A 21,720-nucleotide genomic window follows, 5' to 3' on the forward strand; every position below is an offset into this window, starting at 1 on the left:
CATGTCATAGGAAGGGTCTCAGGTTTGGTATAAGCATTGATATATCATATCTCTGCTATCGGAAGGGTCTCGGGATTGGAATGGGAAGGAGTTGGATATCCTATCTCATGTTATAGGAAGGGTCTCAGGTTTGGTATTAGAAGCATTGAGATATCACATCTCATGTTATAGGAAGGGTTTCAGGATTGGAATGGGAAGGACTTGGATATCACATCTGATGCTATAGTGAGGGTCTCAGGTTTCATATTAGAATCATTGAGATATCACATCTCATGCTATCGGAAGGGTCTCAGGATTGGAATGGGAAGAAGTTGGATATCACATCTCATGCTAAAGGAAGGGTCTCAGGCTTGGAAGGGGAAGGATTAGGACATTACATCTCATGTTATAGGACGGGTCTCAGGTTTAGTATTAGAAGCATTGAGATATCACATCTCATGGTATAGGAAGGGTCTCAGGATTGGATTGGGAAGGAGTTGGATATCCCATCTCATGCTATAGGAAGGGTCTCAGGTTTGGTATTAGAAGCATTGAGATATCACATCTCATGCTATAGGAAGGGTCTCAGGTTTTGTATTAGAAGCATTGAGATATAAAGTCTCATGGTATAGGAAGGGTCTTAGAATTGGAATGGGAAGGAGTTGGATATCACATCCCAAGCTATAGGAAGGGTCTCAGGATTGGAATGGGAAGGAGTTTGATATCACATCTCATGCCATAATATGGGTCTCAGGTTTGGTAGAAGCATTGAGATATCACATCTCATGCTATCTGAAGGGTCTCAGGATTGGATTTGGATGGAGTTGGATATCCCATCTCATGCTATGGGAAGGGTCTCAGGTTGGAATGGGAAGGAGTTGGATATCACATCTCATGTTATAGGAAGGGTCTCAGGATTGGAATGGGAAGGACTTTAATATCACATCTCATGCTATAGGAAGGCTCTGAGGTTTGGAAAGGGAAGGAGTTGGATATCACATTTCATGTTAGAGGAAGGATCTCAGGTTTGGTATTAGAGGTATTGAGATATCACATCTCATGCTATCGGAAGGGTCTCAAGATTGGAATGGGAAGGAGTTGGATATCACATCTCATGCTATAGGAAGGCTCTCAGGTTTGGAAAGGGAAGGAGTTGGATATCACATTTCATGTTAGAGGAAGGATCTCAGGTTTGGTATTAGAGGCATTGAGATATCACATCTCATGCTATCGGAAGGGTCTCAGGTTTGGAACTGGAAGGAGTTTGATATCACATCTCATGCTATAGGGAGGGTCTCAGGTTTGGAAGGGGATTTGGATATCACATCTCATGTTATAGGAAGGATCTCAGGTTTGGTATTAGAAGCATTGAGATATCACATCTCATGCTATCGGATGGGACTCAGGATTGGAATGGGAAGGAGTTGGATATCACATCTCATGCTATAGGAAGGGTCTCAGGTTTGGAACTGGAAGGAGTTGGATATCACATCTCATGTTAAGGGAAGTGTCTCAGGTTTGGTATAAGCATTGAGATATCACATCCCTGCTATCAGAAGTGTCTCAGGATTGGAATGGGAAGGAGTTGGATATCCCATCTCATGTTATAGGACAGGTCTCAGGTTTGGTATTAGAATCATTGAGATATCACATTGCATGCTGTAGGAAGGGTCTAAGGATTGGAATGGGAAGGACTTGGATATCACATCTCATGCTATAGGTAGGCTCTCAGGTTTGGAAAGGGAAGGAGTTGGATATCACATTTCATGTTAGAGGAAGGATCTCAGGTTTGGTATTAGAGGCATTGAGATATCACATCTCATGCTATAGGAAGGGTCTCAGGATTGGAATGGGAAGGAGTTGGATATCACATCTCATGCTATAGGAAGGGTCTCAGGTTTGGTATAAGCATTGAGATATCATATTGCATGCTGTAGGAGGGGTCTAAGGATTGGAATGGGAAGGACTTGGATATCACATCTCATGCTATAGGTAGGCTCTCAGGTTTGGAAAGGGAAGGAGTTGGATATCACATTTCATGTTAGAGGAAGGATCTCAGGTTTGGTATTAGAGGCATTGAGATATCACATCTCATGCTATAGGAAGGGTCTCAGGATTGGAATGGGAAGGAGTTGGATATCACATCTCAGGCTATAGGAAGGGTCTCAGGTTTGGTATAAGCATTGAGATATCACATCTCATGCTATAGGAAGGGTCTCAGGATTGGAATGGGAAGGATTTGGATATCACATCTCATGCTAAAGGATGGGTCTCAGGTTTTTTATTAGAAACATTGAGATATCACATCTCTTGCCATAGGAAGGGTTTCAGGATTGGAATGGGAAGGATTTGGATATCACATGTCTTGCTATAGGAAGGGTCTCAGGTTTGGAATGGGAAGGATTTGTATATCACATCTCTTGCTATAGGAAGGGTCTCAGGTTTGGTAGAAGCATTGAGATATCACATCTCATGCTATAGGAAGGGTCCCAGGATTGGAATGGGAAGGAGTAGTATATGACATCTCATGTCATAGGAAGGGTCTCAGGTTTGGTATAAGCATTGATATATCACATCTCTGCTATCGGAAGGGTCTCGGGATTGGAATGGGAAGGAGTTGGATATCCTATCTCATGTTATAGGAAGGGTCTCAGGTTTGGTATTAGAAGCATTGAGATATCACATCTCATGTTATAGGAAGGGTTTCAGGATTGGAATGGGAAGGACTTGGATATCACATCTGATGCTATAGTGAGGGTCTCAGGTTTCATATTAGAATCATTGAGATATCACATCTCATGCTATCGGAAGGGTCTCAGGATTGGAATGGGAAGAAGTTGGATATCACATCTCATGCTAAAGGAAGGGTCTCAGGCTTGGAAGGGGAAGGATTAGGACATTACATCTCATGTTATAGGACGGGTCTCAGGTTTAGTATTAGAAGCATTGAGATATCACATCTCATGGTATAGGAAGGGTCTCAGGATTGGATTGGGAAGGAGTTGGATATCCCATCTCATGCTATAGGAAGGGTCTCAGGTTTGGTATTAGAAGCATTGAGATATCACATCTCATGCTATAGGAAGGGTCTCAGGTTTTGTATTAGAAGCATTGAGATATCAAGTCTCATGGTATAGGAAGGGTCTTAGAATTGGAATGGGAAGGAGTTGGATATCACATCCCAAGCTATAGGAAGGGTCTCAGGATTGGAATGGGAAGGAGTTTGATATCACATCTCATGCCATAATATGGGTCTCAGGTTTGGTAGAAGCATTGATATATCACATCTCATGCTATCTGAAGGGTCTCAGGATTGGATTTGGATGGAGTTGGATATCCCATCTCATGCTATAGGAAGGGTCTCAGGTTGGAATGGGAAGGAGTTGGATATCACATCTCATGTTATAGGAAGGGTCTCAGGATTGGAATGGGAAGGACTTTAATATCACATCTCATGCTATAGGAAGGCTCTGAGGTTTGGAAAGGGAAGGAGTTGGATATCACATTTCATGTTAGAGGAAGGATCTCAGGTTTGGTATTAGAGGCATTGAGATATCACATCTCATGCTATCGGAAGGGTCTCAAGATTGGAATGGGAAGGAGTTGGATATCACATCTCATGCTATAGGAAGGCTCTCAGGTTTGGAAAGGGAAGGAGTTGGATATCACATTTCATGTTAGAGGAAGGATCTCAGGTTTGGTATTAGAGGCATTGAGATATCACATCTCATGCTATCGGAAGGGTCTCAGGTTTGGAACTGGAAGGAGTTGGATATCACATCTCATGCTATAGGGAGGGTCTCAGGTTTGGAAGGGGATTTGGATATCACATCTCATGTTATAGGAAGGATCTCAGGTTTGGTATTAGAAGCATTGAGATATCACATCTCATGCTATCGGATGGGACTCAGGATTGGAATGGGAAGGAGTTGGATATCACATCTCATGCTATAGGAAGGGTCTCAGGTTTGGAACTGGAAGGAGTTGGATATCACATCTCATGTTAAGGGAAGTGTCTCAGGTTTGGTATAAGCATTGAGATATCACATCCCTGCTATCAGAAGTGTCTCAGGATTGGAATGGGAAGGAGTTGGATATCCCATCTCATGTTATAGGACGGGTCTCAGGTTTGGTATTAGAATCATTGAGATATCACATTGCATGCTGTAGGAAGGGTCTAAGGATTGGAATGGGAAGGACTTGGATATCACATCTCATGCTATAGGTAGGCTCTCGGGTTTGGAAAGGGAAGGAGTTGGATATCACATTTCATGTTAGAGGAAGGATCTCAGGTTTGGTATTAGAGGCATTGAGATATCACATCTCATGCTATAGGAAGGGTCTCAGGATTGGAATGGGAAGGAGTTGGATATCACATCTCATGCTATAGGAAGGGTCTCAGGTTTGGTATAAGCATTGAGATATCATATTGCATGCTGTAGGAGGGGTCTAAGGATTGGAATGGGAAGGACTTGGATATCACATCTCATGCTATAGGTAGGCTCTCAGGTTTGGAAAGGGAAGGAGTTGGATATCACATTTCATGTTAGAGGAAGGATCTCAGGTTTGGTATTAGAGGCATTGAGATATCACATCTCATGCTATAGGAAGGGTCTCAGGATTGGAATGGGAAGGAGTTGGATATCACATCTCAGGCTATAGGAAGGGTCTCAGGTTTGGTATAAGCATTGAGATATCACATCTCATGCTATAGGAAGGGTCTCAGGATTGGAATGGGAAGGATTTGGATATCACATCTCATGCTAAAGGATGGGTCTCAGGTTTTTTATTAGAAACATTGAGATATCACATCTCTTGCCATAGGAAGGGTTTCAGGATTGGAATGGGAAGGATTTGGATATCACATGTCTTGCTATAGGAAGGGTCTCAGGTTTGGAATGGGAAGGATTTGTATATCACATCTCTTGCTATAGGAAGGGTCTCAGGTTTGGTAGAAGCATTGAGATATCACATCTCATGCTATAGGAAGGGTCCCAGGATTGGAATGGGAAGGAGTAGTATATGACATCTCATGTCATAGGAAGGGTCTCAGGTTTGGTATAAGCATTGATATATCACATCTCTGCTATCGGAAGGGTCTCGGGATTGGAATGGGAAGGAGTTGGATATCCTATCTCATGTTATAGGAAGGGTCTCAGGTTTGGTATTAGAAGCATTGAGATATCACATCTCATGTTATAGGAAGGGTTTCAGGATTGGAATGGGAAGGACTTGGATATCACATCTGATGCTATAGTGAGGGTCTCAGGTTTCATATTAGAATCATTGAGATATCACATCTCATGCTATCGGAAGGGTCTCAGGATTGGAATGGGAAGAAGTTGGATATCACATCTCATGCTAAAGGAAGGGTCTCAGGCTTGGAAGGGGAAGGATTAGGACATTACATCTCATGTTATAGGACGGGTCTCAGGTTTAGTATTAGAAGCATTGAGATATCACATCTCATGGTATAGGAAGGGTCTCAGGATTGGATTGGGAAGGAGTTGGATATCCCATCTCATGCTATAGGAAGGGTCTCAGGTTTGGTATTAGAAGCATTGAGATATCACATCTCATGCTATAGGAAGGGTCTCAGGTTTTGTATTAGAAGCATTGAGATATCAAGTCTCATGGTATAGGAAGGGTCTTAGAATTGGAATGGGAAGGAGTTGGATATCACATCCCAAGCTATAGGAAGGGTCTCAGGATTGGAATGGGAAGGAGTTTGATATCACATCTCATGCCATAATATGGGTCTCAGGTTTGGTAGAAGCATTGATATATCACATCTCATGCTATCTGAAGGGTCTCAGGATTGGATTTGGATGGAGTTGGATATCCCATCTCATGCTATAGGAAGGGTCTCAGGTTGGAATGGGAAGGAGTTGGATATCACATCTCATGTTATAGGAAGGGTCTCAGGATTGGAATGGGAAGGACTTTAATATCACATCTCATGCTATAGGAAGGCTCTGAGGTTTGGAAAGGGAAGGAGTTGGATATCACATTTCATGTTAGAGGAAGGATCTCAGGTTTGGTATTAGAGGCATTGAGATATCACATCTCATGCTATCGGAAGGGTCTCAAGATTGGAATGGGAAGGAGTTGGATATCACATCTCATGCTATAGGAAGGCTCTCAGGTTTGGAAAGGGAAGGAGTTGGATATCACATTTCATGTTAGAGGAAGGATCTCAGGTTTGGTATTAGAGGCATTGAGATATCACATCTCATGCTATCAGAAGGGTCTCAGGTTTGGAACTGGAAGGAGTTGGATATCACATCTCATGCTATAGGGAGGGTCTCAGGTTTGGAAGGGGATTTGGATATCACATCTCATGTTATAGGAAGGATCTCAGGTTTGGTATTAGAAGCATTGAGATATCACATCTCATGCTATCGGATGGGACTCAGGATTGGAATGGGAAGGAGTTGGATATCACATCTCATGCTATAGGAAGGGTCTCAGGTTTGGAACTGGAAGGAGTTGGATATCACATCTCATGTTAAGGGAAGTGTCTCAGGTTTGGTATAAGCATTGAGATATCACATCCCTGCTATCAGAAGTGTCTCAGGATTGGAATGGGAAGGAGTTGGATATCCCATCTCATGTTATAGGACGGGTCTCAGGTTTGGTATTAGAATCATTGAGATATCACATTGCATGCTGTAGGAAGGGTCTAAGGATTGGAATGGGAAGGACTTGGATATCACATCTCATGCTATAGGTAGGCTCTCGGGTTTGGAAAGGGAAGGAGTTGGATATCACATTTCATGTTAGAGGAAGGATCTCAGGTTTGGTATTAGAGGCATTGAGATATCACATCTCATGCTATAGGAAGGGTCTCAGGATTGGAATGGGAAGGAGTTGGATATCACATCTCATGCTATAGGAAGGGTCTCAGGTTTGGTATAAGCATTGAGATATCATATTGCATGCTGTAGGAGGGGTCTAAGGATTGGAATGGGAAGGACTTGGATATCACATCTCATGCTATAGGTAGGCTCTCAGGTTTGGAAAGGGAAGGAGTTGGATATCACATTTCATGTTAGAGGAAGGATCTCAGGTTTGGTATTAGAGGCATTGAGATATCACATCTCATGCTATAGGAAGGGTCTCAGGATTGGAATGGGAAGGAGTTGGATATCACATCTCAGGCTATAGGAAGGGTCTCAGGTTTGGTATAAGCATTGAGATATCACATCTCATGCTATAGGAAGGGTCTCAGGATTGGAATGGGAAGGATTTGGATATCACATCTCATGCTAAAGGATGGGTCTCAGGTTTTTTATTAGAAACATTGAGATATCACATCTCTTGCCATAGGAAGGGTTTCAGGATTGGAATGGGAAGGATTTGGATATCACATGTCTTGCTATAGGAAGGGTCTCAGGTTTGGAATGGGAAGGATTTGTATATCACATCTCTTGCTATAGGAAGGGTCTCAGGTTTGGTAGAAGCATTGAGATATCACATCTCATGCTATAGGAAGGGTCCCAGGATTGGAATGGGAAGGAGTAGTAAATGACATCTCATGTCATAGGAAGGGTCTCAGGTTTGGTATAAGCATTGATATATCACATCTCTGCTATCGGAAGGGTCTCGGGATTGGAATGGGAAGGAGTTGGATATCCTATCTCATGTTATAGGAAGGGTCTCAGGTTTGGTATTAGAAGCATTGAGATATCACATCTCATGTTATAGGAAGGGTTTCAGGATTGGAATGGGAAGGACTTGGATATCACATCTGATGCTATAGTGAGGGTCTCAGGTTTCATATTAGAATCATTGAGATATCACATCTCATGCTATCGGAAGGGTCTCAGGATTGGAATGGGAAGAAGTTGGATATCACATCTCATGCTAAAGGAAGGGTCTCAGGCTTGGAAGGGGAAGGATTAGGACATTACATCTCATGTTATAGGACGGGTCTCAGGTTTAGTATTAGAAGCATTGAGATATCACATCTCATGGTATAGGAAGGGTCTCAGGATTGGATTGGGAAGGAGTTGGATATCCCATCTCATGCTATAGGAAGGGTCTCAGGTTTGGTATTAGAAGCATTGAGATATCACATCTCATGCTATAGGAAGGGTCTCAGGTTTTGTATTAGAAGCATTGAGATATCAAGTCTCATGGTATAGGAAGGGTCTTAGAATTGGAATGGGAAGGAGTTGGATATCACATCCCAAGCTATAGGAAGGGTCTCAGGATTGGAATGGGAAGGAGTTTGATATCACATCTCATGCCATAATATGGGTCTCAGGTTTGGTAGAAGCATTGATATATCACATCTCATGCTATCTGAAGGGTCTCAGGATTGGATTTGGATGGAGTTGGATATCCCATCTCATGCTATAGGAAGGGTCTCAGGTTGGAATGGGAAGGAGTTGGATATCACATCTCATGTTATAGGAAGGGTCTCAGGATTGGAATGGGAAGGACTTTAATATCACATCTCATGCTATAGGAAGGCTCTGAGGTTTGGAAAGGGAAGGAGTTGGATATCACATTTCATGTTAGAGGAAGGATCTCAGGTTTGGTATTAGAGGCATTGAGATATCACATCTCATGCTATCGGAAGGGTCTCAAGATTGGAATGGGAAGGAGTTGGATATCACATCTCATGCTATAGGAAGGCTCTCAGGTTTGGAAAGGGAAGGAGTTGGATATCACATTTCATGTTAGAGGAAGGATCTCAGGTTTGGGATTAGAGGCATTGAGATATCACATCTCATGCTATCGGAAGGGTCTCAGGTTTGGAACTGGAAGGAGTTGGATATCACATCTCATGCTATAGGGAGGGTCTCAGGTTTGGAAGGGGATTTGGATATCACATCTCATGTTATAGGAAGGATCTCAGGTTTGGTATTAGAAGCATTGAGATATCACATCTCATGCTATCGGATGGGACTCAGGATTGGAATGGGAAGGAGTTGGATATCACATCTCATGCTATAGGAAGGGTCTCAGGTTTGGAACTGGAAGGAGTTGGATATCACATCTCATGTTAAGGGAAGTGTCTCAGGTTTGGTATAAGCATTGAGATATCACATCCCTGCTATCAGAAGTGTCTCAGGATTGGAATGGGAAGGAGTTGGATATCCCATCTCATGTTATAGGACGGGTCTCAGGTTTGGTATTAGAATAATTGAGATATCACATTGCATGCTGTAGGAAGGGTCTAAGGATTGGAATGGGAAGGACTTGGATATCACATCTCATGCTATAGGTAGGCTCTCAGGTTTGGAAAGGGAAGGAGTTGGATATCACATTTCATGTTAGAGGAAGGATCTCAGGTTTGGTATTAGAGGCATTGAGATATCACATCTCATGCTATAGGAAGGGTCTCAGGATTGGAATGGGAAGGAGTTGGATATCACATCTCATGCTATAGGAAGGGTCTCAGGTTTGGTATAAGCATTGAGATATCATATTGCATGCTGCAGGAGGGGTCTAAGGATTGGAATGGGAAGGACTTGGATATCACATCTCATGCTATAGGTAGGCTCTCAGGTTTGGAAAGGGAAGGAGTTGGATATCACATTTCATGTTAGAGGAAGGATCTCAGGTTTGGTATTAGAGGCATTGAGATATCACATCTCATGCTATAGGAAGGGTCTCAGGATTGGAATGGGAAGGAGTTGGATATCACATCTCAGGCTATAGGAAGGGTCTCAGGTTTGGTATAAGCATTGAGATATCACATCTCATGCTATAGGAAGGGTCTCAGGATTGGAATGGGAAGGATTTGGATATCACATCTCATGCTAAAGGATGGGTCTCAGGTTTTTTATTAGAAACATTGAGATATCACATCTCATGCCATAGGAAGGGTTTCAGGATTGGAATGGGAAGGATTTGGATATCACATCTCATGCTAAAGGAAGGGTCTCAGGTTTGGAAGGGGAAGGATTTGGATATCATATCTCATGTTATAGGACGGGTCCCAGGTTTGGTATTAGAAGCATTGAGATATCACATCTCACGGTATAGGAAGGGTCTCAGGATTGGAATGGGAAGGAGTTGGATATCACATCTCATCCAATAGGAAGGGTCTCAGGTTTGGAATGGGAAGGAATTGGATATCACATCTCATGGTATAGGAAGGATCTCAGGATTGGAATGGGAAGGATTTGGATATCACATCTCATGCCATAGGAAAGGTCTCAGGTTTGGTATAAGCATTGAGATATCACATCTCTGCTATCGGAAGGGTCTCAGGATTGGAATGGGAAGGAGTTGGATATACCATCTCATGTTATAGGAAGGGTCTCAGGTTTGGTATTAGAAGCATTGAGATATCACATCCCATGCTATAGGAAGGGTCTCAGGATTGGAATGGGAAGGACCTGGATATCCAATCTCATGTTATTGGATGGGTCTCAGGTGTGGTATTAGAAGCATTGAGATATTCACATCGCATGCTGTAGGAAGGGTCTCAGGTTTGGAATGGAAAGGAATTGGATATCACATCTCATGTCATAGGAAGGATCTCAGGTTTGCTATTAGAAGCATTGAGATATCACATCTCATGCTATAGGAATGGTCTCAGGATTGGAATGAGAAGGAGTTGGATATTACATTCTTGCTATAGGATGGGTCTCAGGTTTGGAATGGGAAGGAGTTGGATATCACATATGCTATAGGAAGGGCCTCAGGTTTGGAATGAGAAGGAGTTGGATATCACATCTCATGCTTTAAGACGGGTCTCAGTTTTGGTATTAGAAGCATTGAGATATCACATCTCATGCTATAGGAAGGGTCTCAGGTTTGGTATTACAAGCATTGTGATATCACAGCTCACGCTATAGGAAGGGTCTCTGGTTTGGAATGGGAAGGATTTGTATATCACAACTCATGCCATAGGAAGGGTCTCAGGTTTCGTATAAGCATTGAGATATCACATCTCTGCTATCAGAAGGATCTCAGGATTGGAATGGGAAGGACTTAGATATCACATCTCATGCTATAAGGAGGCTCTCAGTTTTGATATTAGAAGCATTGAGATATCACATCTCATGCTATCGGAAATGTCTCAGGATTGGAATGGGAAGGAGCTGGATATCACATCTCATGCTAAAAGGAAGGGTCTCAGTTTTGGAAGGGGAAGGATTTGGATATCACATCTCATGTTATAGGACGGGTCTCAGGTTTGGTATTAGAAGCATTGAGATTTCACACCTCATGGTATAGGAAGGGTTTCCGGATTGGAATGGGGAGGAGTTGGATATCATATCTCATGTTATAGGACGGGTCTCAGGTTTGGTAGTAGAAACATTGAGATATCAAATCTCATGCTATAGGAAGGGACGCAGGATTGGAATGGGACGGAGTTTTATATCACATTTCATGCTATAGGAAGGATCCAGGTTTGGTATTAGAAGCATTGAGATATCACATCTCATGCTATACGAAGGGTCTTAGATTTGGAATGGGAAGGAGTTGGATATCCCATCTCATGTTATAGGACGGGTCTCAGGTTTGGTATTAGAAGCATTGAGATATGACATCGCATGCTGTAGGAAGGGTCTCAGGTTTGGAATGGGAAGGAATTGGATATCACATCTCATGCTATAGGAAGGGTCTCAGGTTTCGTATTAGAAGCATTGAGATATCAAGTCTCATGGTATAGGAAGGGTCTCAGAATTGGAATGGGAAGGAGTTGGATATCACATCTCAAGCTATAGGAAGGGTCTCAGGATTGGAATGGGAAGGAGTTTGATATCACATCTCATGCCATAGTATGGGTCTCAGGTTTGGTAGAAGCATTGAGATATCACATCTCATGCTATCGGAACGGTCTCAGGATAAGATGAGTTGGATATCCCATCTCATGCTATAGGAAGGCTCTCAGGTTTGGAAAGGGAACGAGTTGGATATCACATTTCATGTTAGAGGAAGGATCTCAGGTTTGGTATTAGAGGCATTGAGATATCACATCTCATGCTATTGGAAGGGTCTCAGGATTGGAATGGGAAGGAGTTGGATATCACATCTCATGCTATAGGAAGGGTCTCAGGTTTGGAACTGGAAGGAGTTGGATATCACATCTCATGCTATAGGGAGGGTCTCAGGTTTGGAAGGTGATTTGGATATCACATCTCATGTTATAGGAAGGATCTCAGGTTTGGTATTAGAAGCATTGAGATATCACATCTCATGCTAACGGATGGGTCTCAGGATTGGAATGGGAAGAAGTTGGATATCACATCTCATGCTATAGGAAGGTTCTCAGGTTTGGAACTGGAAAGAGTTGGATATCACATCTCATGTTATAGGAAGCGTCTCAGGTTTGGTATAAGCATTGAGATATCATATGTCTGCTATTGGAAGTGTCTCAGGATTGGAATGGGAAGGAGTTGGATATCACATCTCATGCTATAGGTAGGCTCTCAGGTTTGGAAAGGGAAGGAGTTGGATATCACATTTCATGTTAGAGGAAGGATCTCAGGTTTGGTATTAGAGGCATTGAGATATCACATCTCATTCTATAGGAAGGGTCTCAGGATTGGAATGGGAAGGAGTTGGATATCACATCTCATGCTATAGGAAGGGTCTCAGGTTTGGTATAAGCATTGAGATATCACATCGCATGCTGTAGGAAGGGTCTAAGGATTGGAATGGGAAGGACTTGGATATCACATCTCATGCTATAGGTAGGCTCTCAGGTTTGGAAAGGGAAGGAGTTGGATATCACATTTCATGTTAGAGGAAGGATCTCAGGTTTGGTATTAGAGGCATTGAGATATCACATCTCATGCTATAGGAAGGGTCTCAGGATTGGAATGGGAAGGAGTTGGATATCACATCTCATGCTATAGGAAGGGTCTCAGGTTTGGTATAAGCAATGACATATCACATCTCATGCTATAGGAACAGTCTCAGGATTGGAATGGGAAGGAGTTGGATATCACATCTCAAGATATAGGAAGGGTCTCAGTATTGGAGTGGGAAGGAGTTGGATATCCCATCTCATGTTATAGGAAGGATCTCAGGATTGGAATGGGAAGGATTTGGATATCACATCTCTTGCTTTAGGAAGGGTCTCAGGTTGGAATGGGAAGGAGTTGGATATCACATCTCAAGCTATAGGAAGGGTCTCAGGTTTGGTATTAGAAGCATTGAGATATCAAGTCTCATGGTATAAAAAGGGTCTCAGAATTGGAATGGGAAGGAGTTGGGTATCACATCTCATGCTATAGGAAGGGTCTCAGGTTTGGTATAAGCATTGATATATCACATCTCATGCTATAGGAAGGGTCTCAGGATTGGAATGGGAAGGAGTTGGATATCACATCTCATGCTATAGGAAGGGTCTCAGGTTTGGTATAAGCATTGACATATCACATCTCATGCTATAGGAACGGTCTCAGGATTGGAATGGGAAGGAGTTGGATATCACATCTCAAGCTATAGGAAGGGTCTCAGTATTGGAGTGGGAAGGAGTTGGATATCCCATCTCATGTTATAGGAAGGATCTCAGGATTGGAATGGGAAAGATTTGGATATCACATCTCTTGCTTTAGGAAGGGTCTCAGGTTGGAATGGGTAGGAGTTGGATATCACATCTCAAGCTATAGGAAGGGTCTCAGGTTTGGTATTAGAAGCATTGAGATATCAAGTCTTATGGTATAAAAAGGGTCTCAGGATTGGAATGGGAAGGAGTTGTATATGACATCTCATGCCATAGGAAAGGTTTCAGGTTTAGTATAAGCATTGAGATATCCTATCTCTGCTATCGGAAGGGTCTCAGGATTGGAATGGGAAAGAGTTGGATATCCCATCTCATGTTATAGGAAGGGTCTCAGGTTTGGTATTAGAAGCATTGAGATACCAACTCTCATGCTATAGGAAGGGTCTCAGGATTGGAATCGGAAGGACTTGGATATCCCATCTCATGTTATTGGACGGGTCTCAGGTGTGGTATTAGAAACATTGAGATATCACATCTCATGCTATAGGAAGGGTCTCAGTTTGGAATGGGAAGGAGTTGGATATCACATCTCAAGCTATAGGAAGGGTCTCAGGTTTGGTATTAGAAGCATTGAGATATGAAGTCTCATGGTATAAAAAGGGTCTCAGAATTGGAATGGGAAGGAGTTGGGTATCACATCTCAAGCTATAGGAAGGGTCTCAGGATTGGAATGGGAAGGAGTTGTATATGACATCTCATGCCATAGGAAAGGTTTCAGGTTTAGTATAAGCATTGAGATATCCTATCTCTGCTATCGGAAGGGTCTCAGGATTGGAATGGGAAAGAGTTGGATATCCCATCTCATGTTATAGGAAGGGTCTCAGGTTTGGTATTAGAAGCATTGAGATACCAACTCTCATGCTATAGGAAGGGTCTCAGGATTGGAATCGGAAGGACTTGGATATCCCATCTCATGTTATTGGACGGGTCTCAGGTGTGGTATTAGAAGCATTGGGATATCACATTGCATGCTGTAGGAAGGGTCTCAGGTTTGGAATGGGAAGGAATTGGATATCACATCTCATGTCATAGGAAGGATCGCAGGTTTGCTATTAGAAGCATTGAGATATCACATCTCATGCTATAGGAAGGGTCTCAGGTTTGGAATGGGAAGGATTTGTATATCACATCTCTTGCTATAGGAAGGGTCTCAGGTTTGGTAGAAGCATTGAGATATCACATCTCATGCTATAGGAAGGGTCCCAGGATTGGAATGGGAAGGAGTAGTATATGACATCTCATGTCATAGGAAGGGTCTCAGGTTTGGTATAAGCATTGATATATCACATCTCTGCTATCGGAAGGGTCTCGGGATTGGAATGGGAAGGAGTTGGATATCCTATCTCATGTTATAGGAAGGGTCTCAGGTTTGGTATTAGAAGCATTGAGATATCACATCTCATGTTATAGGAAGGGTTTCAGGATTGGAATGGGAAGGACTTGGATATCACATCTCATGCTATAGGGAGGGTCTCAGGTTTCATATTAGAATCATTGAGATATCACATCTCATGCTATCGGAAGGGTCTCAGGATTGGAATGGGAAGAAGTTGGATATCACATCTCATGCTAAAGGAAGGGTCTCAGGCTTGGAAGGGGAAGGATTAGGACATTAAATCTCATGTTATAGGACGGGTCTCAGGTTTAGTATTAGAAGCATTGAGATATCACATCTCATGGTATTGGAAGGGTCTCAGGATTGGATTGGGAAGGAGTTGGATATCCCATCTCATGCTATAGGAAGGGTCTCAGGTTTGGTATTAGAAGCATTGAGATATCGCATCTCATGCTATAGGAAGGGTCTCAGGTTTTGTATTAGAAGCATTGAGATATCAAGTCTCATGGTATAGGAAGGGTCTTAGAATTGGAATGGGAAGGAGTTGGATATCACATCCCAAGCTATAGGAAGGGTCTCAGGATTGGAATGGGAAGGAGTTTGATATCACATCTCATGCCATAATATGGGTCTCAGGTTTGGTAGAAGCATTGAGATATCACATCTCATGCTATCTGAAGGGTCTCAGGATTGGATTTGGATGGAGTTGGATATCCCATCTCATGCTATAGGAAGGGTCTCAGGTTGGAATGGGAAGGAGTTGGATATCACATCTCATGTTATAGGAAGGGTCTCAGGATTGGAATGGGAAGGACTTGGATATCACATCTCATGCTATAGGAAGGCTCTGAGGTTTGGAAAGGGAAGGAGTTGGATATCACATTTCATGTTAGAGGAAGGATCTCAGGTTTGGTATTAGAGGCATTGAGATATCACATCTCATGCTATCGGAAGGGTCTCAAGATTGGAATGGGAAGGAGTTGGATATCACATCTCATGCTATAGGAAGGCTCTCAGGTTTGGAAAGGGAAGGAGTTGGATATCACATTTCATGTTAGAGGAAGGATCTCAGGTTTGGTATTAGAGGCATTGAGATATCACATCTCATGCTATCGGAAGGGTCTCAGGTTTGGAACTGGAAGGAGTTGGATATCACATCTCATGTTAAGGGAAGTGTCTCAGGTTTGGTATAAGCATTGAGATATCACATCTCTGCTATCGGAAGTGTCTCAGGATTGGAATGGGAAGGAGTTGGATATCCCATCTCATGTTATAGGACGGGTCTCAGGTTTGGTATTAGAATCATTGAGATATCACATTGCATGCTGTAGGAAGGGTCTAAGGATTGGAATGGGAAGGACTTGGATATCACATCTCATGCTATAGGTAGGCTCTCAGGTTTGGAAAGGGAAGGAGTTGGATATCACATTTCATGTTAGAGGAAGGATCTCAGGTTTGGTATTAGAGGCATTGAGATATCACATCTCATGCTATCGGATGGGACCCAGGATTGGAATGGGAAGGAGTTGGATATCACATCTCATGCTATAGGAAGGGTCTCAGGTTTGGAACTGGAAGGAGTTGGATATCACATCTCATGTTAAGGGAAGTGTCTCAGGTTTGGTATAAGCATTGAGATATCACATCTCTGCTATCGGAAGTGTCTCAGGATTGGAATGGGAAGGAGTTGGATATCCCATCTCATGTTATAGGACGGGTCTCAGGTTTGGTATTAGAATCATTAAGATATAACATTGCATGCTGTAGGAAGGGTCTAAGGATTGGAATGGGAAGGACTTGGATATCACATCTCATGCTATAGGTAGGCTCTCAGGTTTGGAAAGGGAAGGAGTTGGATATCACATTTCATGTTAGAGGAAGGATCTCAGGTTTGGTATTAGAGGCATTGAGATATCACATCTCATGCTATAGGAAGGGTCTCAGGATTGGAATGGGAAGGAGTTGGATATCACATCTCATGCTATAGGAAGGGTCTCAGGTTTGGTATAAGCATTGAGATATCATATTGCATGCTGTAGGAGGGGTCTAAGGATTGGAATGGGAAGGACTTGGATATCACATCTCATGCTATAGGTAGGCTCTCAGGTTTGGAAAGGGAAGGAGTTGGATATCACATTTCATGTTAGAGGAAGGATCTCAGGTTTGGTATTAGAGGCTTTGAGATATCACATCTCATGCTATAGGAAGGGTCTCAGGATTGGAATGGGAAGGAGTTGGATATCACATCTCAGGCTATAGGAAGTGTCTCAGGTTTGGTATAAGCATTGAGATATCACATCTCATGCTATAGGAAGGGTCTCAGGATTGGAATGGGAAGGATTTGGATATCACATCTCATGCTAAAGGATGGGTCTCAGGTTTTTTATTAGAAACATTGAGATATCACATCTCATGCCATAGGAAGGGTTTCAGGATTGGAATGGGAAGGATTTGGATATCACATCTCATGCTAAAGGAAGGGTCTCAGGTTTGGAAGGGGAAGGATTTGGATATCATATCTCATGTTATAGGACGGGTCCCAGGTTTGGTATTAGAAGCATTGAGATATCACATCTCATGGTATAGGAAGGGTCTCAGGATTGGAATGGGAAGGAGTTGGATATCACATCTCATCCAATAGGAAGGGTCTCAGGTTTGGAATGGGAAGGAATTGGATATCACATCTCATGTTATAGGAAGGATCTCAGGATTGGAATGGGAAGGATTTGGATATCACATCTCATGCCATAGGAAAGGTCTCAGGTTTGGTATAAGCATTGAGATATCACATCTCTGCTATCGGAAGGGTCTCAGGATTGGAATGGGAAGGAGTTGGATATCCCATCTCATGTTATAGGACGGGTCTCAGGTTTGGTATTAGAATCATTGAGATATCACATTGCATGCTGTAGGAAGGGTCTAAGGATTGGAATGGGAAGGACTTGGATATCACATCTCATGCTATAGGTAGGCTCTCAGGTTTGGAAAGGGAAGGAGTTGGATATCACATTTCATGTTAGAGGAAGGATCTCAGGTTTGGTATTAGAGGCATTGAAATATCACATCTCATGCTATAGGAAGGGTCTCAGGATTGGAATGGGAAGGAGTTGGATATCACATCTCATGCTATAGGAAGGGTCTCAGGTTTGGTATAAGCATTAACATATCACATCATATGCTATATGAACGGTCTCAGGATTGGAATGGGAAGGAGTTGGATATCACATCTCAAGCTATAGGAAGGGTCTCAGTATTGGAGTGGGAAGGAGTTGGATATCCCATCTCATGTTATAGGAAGGATCTCAGGGTTGGAATGGGAAGGATTTGGATATCACATCTCTTGCTTTAGGAAGGGTCTCAGGTTTTTTATTAGAAACATTGAGATATCACATCTCATGCTATAGGAAGGGTCTCAGGTTGGAATGGGAAGGAGTTGGATATCACATCTCAAGCTATAGGAAGGGTCTCAGGTTTGGTATTAGAAGCATTGAGATATCAAGTCTCATGGTATAAAAAGGGTCTCAGAATTGGAATGGGAAGGAGTTGGGTATCACATCTCAAGCTATAGGAAGGGTCTTAGGATTGGAATGGGAAGGAGTTGTATATGACATCTCATGCCATAGGAAAGGTTTCAGGTTTAGTATAAGCATTGAGATATCCTATCTCTGCTATCGGAAGGGTCTCAGGATTGGAATGGGAAAGAGTTGGATATCCCATCTCATGTTATAGGAAGGGTCTCAGGTGTGGTATTAGAAGCATTGACATACCAACTCTCATGCTATAGGAAGGGTCTCAGGATTGGAATCGGAAGGACTTGGATATCCCATCTCATGTTATTGGACGGGTCTCAGGTGTGGTATTAGAAGCATTGGGATATCACATCGCATGCTGTAGGAAGGGTCTCAGGTTTGGAATGGGAAGGAATTGGATATCACATCTCATGTCATAGGAAGGATCTCAGGTTTGCTATTAGAAGCATTGAGATATCACATCTCATGCTATAGGAAGGGTCTCAGGTTTGGAATGGGAAGGATTTGTATATCACATCTCTTGCTATAGGAAGGGCCTCAGGTTTGGTATGAAAAACATTGAGATATCACATCTCATGGTATAGGAAGGATCCCAGGATTGGAATAGGAAGGAGTTGGATATCACATCTCATGTTATAGGAAGGATATCAGGTTTGGTATTAGAAGCATTGAGATATCACATCTCATGCTATAGGAAGGGTCTCAGGATTGGAATGGGAAGGAGTTGGATATCACATCTCATGCTATAGGAAGGGTCTCAGGTTTGGTAGAAGCATTGAGATATCACATCTCATGCTATAGGAAGGGTCTCGGGATTGTAATGGGAAGGAGAAGTATATGACATCTCAGGCCATAGGAAGGGTCTCAGGTTTGGTATAAGCATTGAGATATCACATCTCTGCTATCGGAAGGGTCTCGGGATTGGAACGGGAAGGAGTTGGATAACCCATCTCATGCTATAGGGAGGGTCTCAGGTTTCATATTAGAAGCATTGAGATATCACATCTCTGCTATCGGAAGGGTCTCAGGATTGGAATGGGAAGGAGTTGGATATACCATCTCATGTTATAGGAAGGGTCTCCGGTTTGGTATTAGAAGCATTGAGATATCACATCCCATGCTATAGGAAGGGTCTCAGGATTGGAATGGGAAGGACCTGGATATCCCATCTCATGTTATTGGATGGGTCTCAGGTGTGGTATTAGAAGCATTGAGATATTCACATCGCATGCTGTAGGAAGGGTCTCAGGTTTGGAATGGAAAGGAATTGGATAGCACATCTCATGTCATAGGAAGGATCTCAGGTTTGCTATTAGAAGCATTGAGATATCACATCTCATGCTATAGGAATGGTCTCAGGATTGGAATGAGAAGGAGTTGGATATTACATTCTTGCTATAGGATGGGTCTCAGGTTTGGAATGGGAAGGAGTTGGATATCACATATGCTATAGGAAGGGCCTCAGGTTTGGAATGAGAAGGAGTTGGATATCACATCTCATGCTTTAAGACGGGTCTCAGTTTTGGTTTTAGAAGCATTGAGATATCACATCTCATGCTATAGGAAGGGTCTCAGGTTTGGTATTACAAGCATTGTGATATCACAGCTCATGCTATAGGAAGGGTCTCTGGTTTGGAATGGGAAGGATTTGTATATCACAACTCATGCCATAGGAAGGGTCTCAGGTTTCGTATAAGCATTGAGATATCACATCTCTGCTATCAGAAGGATCTCAGGATTGGAATGGGAAGGACTTAGATATCACATCTCATGCTATAAGGAGGGTCTCAGTTTTGATATTAGAAGCATTGAGATATCACATCTCATGCTATCGGAAGGGTCTCAGGATTGGAATGGGAAGGAGCTGGATATCACATCTCATGCTAAAGGAAGGGTCTCAGTTTTGGAAGGGGAAGGATTTGGATATCACATCTCATGTTATAGGACGGGTCTCAGGTTTGGTATTAGAAGCATTGAGATTTCACACCTCATGGTATAGGAAGGGTTTCCGGATTGGAATGGGGAGGAGTTGGATATCATATCTCATGCTATAGGAAGGGTCTCAGGATTGGAATGGGAAGGAGTGTGATATCAAATCTCATGCCATAGGAAGGGTCTCAGGTTTGGTATTAGAAGCATTGAGATATCACATCTCATGCTATAGAAAGTGTCTGAGGATTGGAATGGGAAGGAGTTGGATATCACATCTCATGCTATAGGAAGGGTCTCAGGTTTGGTAGAAGCATTGAGATATCACATCTCATGCTATAGGAAGAGTCTCAGGATTGGAATGGGAAGGAGTTGGATATCACGTCTCATGTTATAGGAAAGGTCTCAGGTTTGGTAGTAGAAACATTGAGATATCACATCTCATGCCATAGGAAGGGTCTCAGGAGTGGAATCGGCAGGAGTTGGATATCACATCTCATGTTATAGGAAGTGTCTCAGGTTTGGTATTAGAAGCACTGAGATCTCAAATCCCATGCTAAATGAAGGGACGAAGGATTGGAATGGGAAGGAGTTGGATATCACATCTCATGGTATAGGAACGGTCCGACTTTGGTATTAGAAGCATTGAGATATCACATCTCATGGAAGGGGTTCAGAATTAGAATGGGAAGGAGGTGGATATCATCTCGTGTTATAGGAAAGATCCCAGGTTTGGTAATAAGAGCATTGAGATATCACATCTCATGCTATAGGAAGGGCCTCATGATTGGAATGCGAAGGAGTTGGATATCACATCTCATGTTATAGGAAGGGACTCAGGTTTGGTATTAGAAGCACTGAGATATCAGATCTCATCCTTTAGGAAGGGACTCAAGTTTGGTATTTGAAGGAGTGAGATAATAAATCTCATCCTATCGTAAGGGTCTCAGGATTGGAATGGGAAGGAGTTGAATATCACATCTCATGCTATAGGGAGGGTCTCAGGACTGGAATGGGAAGGAGTTGGATATCACATCTCATGCTATAGGGAGGGTCTCAGGATTGGATTGGGAAGGAGTTGGATATCACATCTCATGTTATAGGAAGGGTCTCAGGATTGGAATGGGAAGGAGTTGGATATCACATCTCATGCTATTGGAAGGGTCTCAGGATTGGAATGGGAAGGAGTTGGATATCACATTTCATGCTTTAGGAAGGGTCTCAGGATTGGAATGGGAGGGAGTTGGATATCACATCTCATGCCATAGGAAGGTCTCAGGTATGGTAGAAGCATTAAGATATCACATCTCATGCTATCGGAAGGGTCTCAGGATTGGATTGGGAAGGAGTTGGATATCACATCTCATGCTATAGGGAGGGTCTCAGGTTTGATATTAGAAGCATTGAAATATCACATCTAATGCTATCGGAAGGGTCTCAGGATTGGATTGGGAAGGAGCTGGATA

Source organism: Ambystoma mexicanum, chromosome 13, assembly GCF_040938575.1.
Source record: "Ambystoma mexicanum isolate Mex_15411 chromosome 13, UKY_AmexF1_1, whole genome shotgun sequence".
NCBI lineage: Eukaryota > Metazoa > Chordata > Amphibia > Caudata > Ambystomatidae > Ambystoma > Ambystoma mexicanum.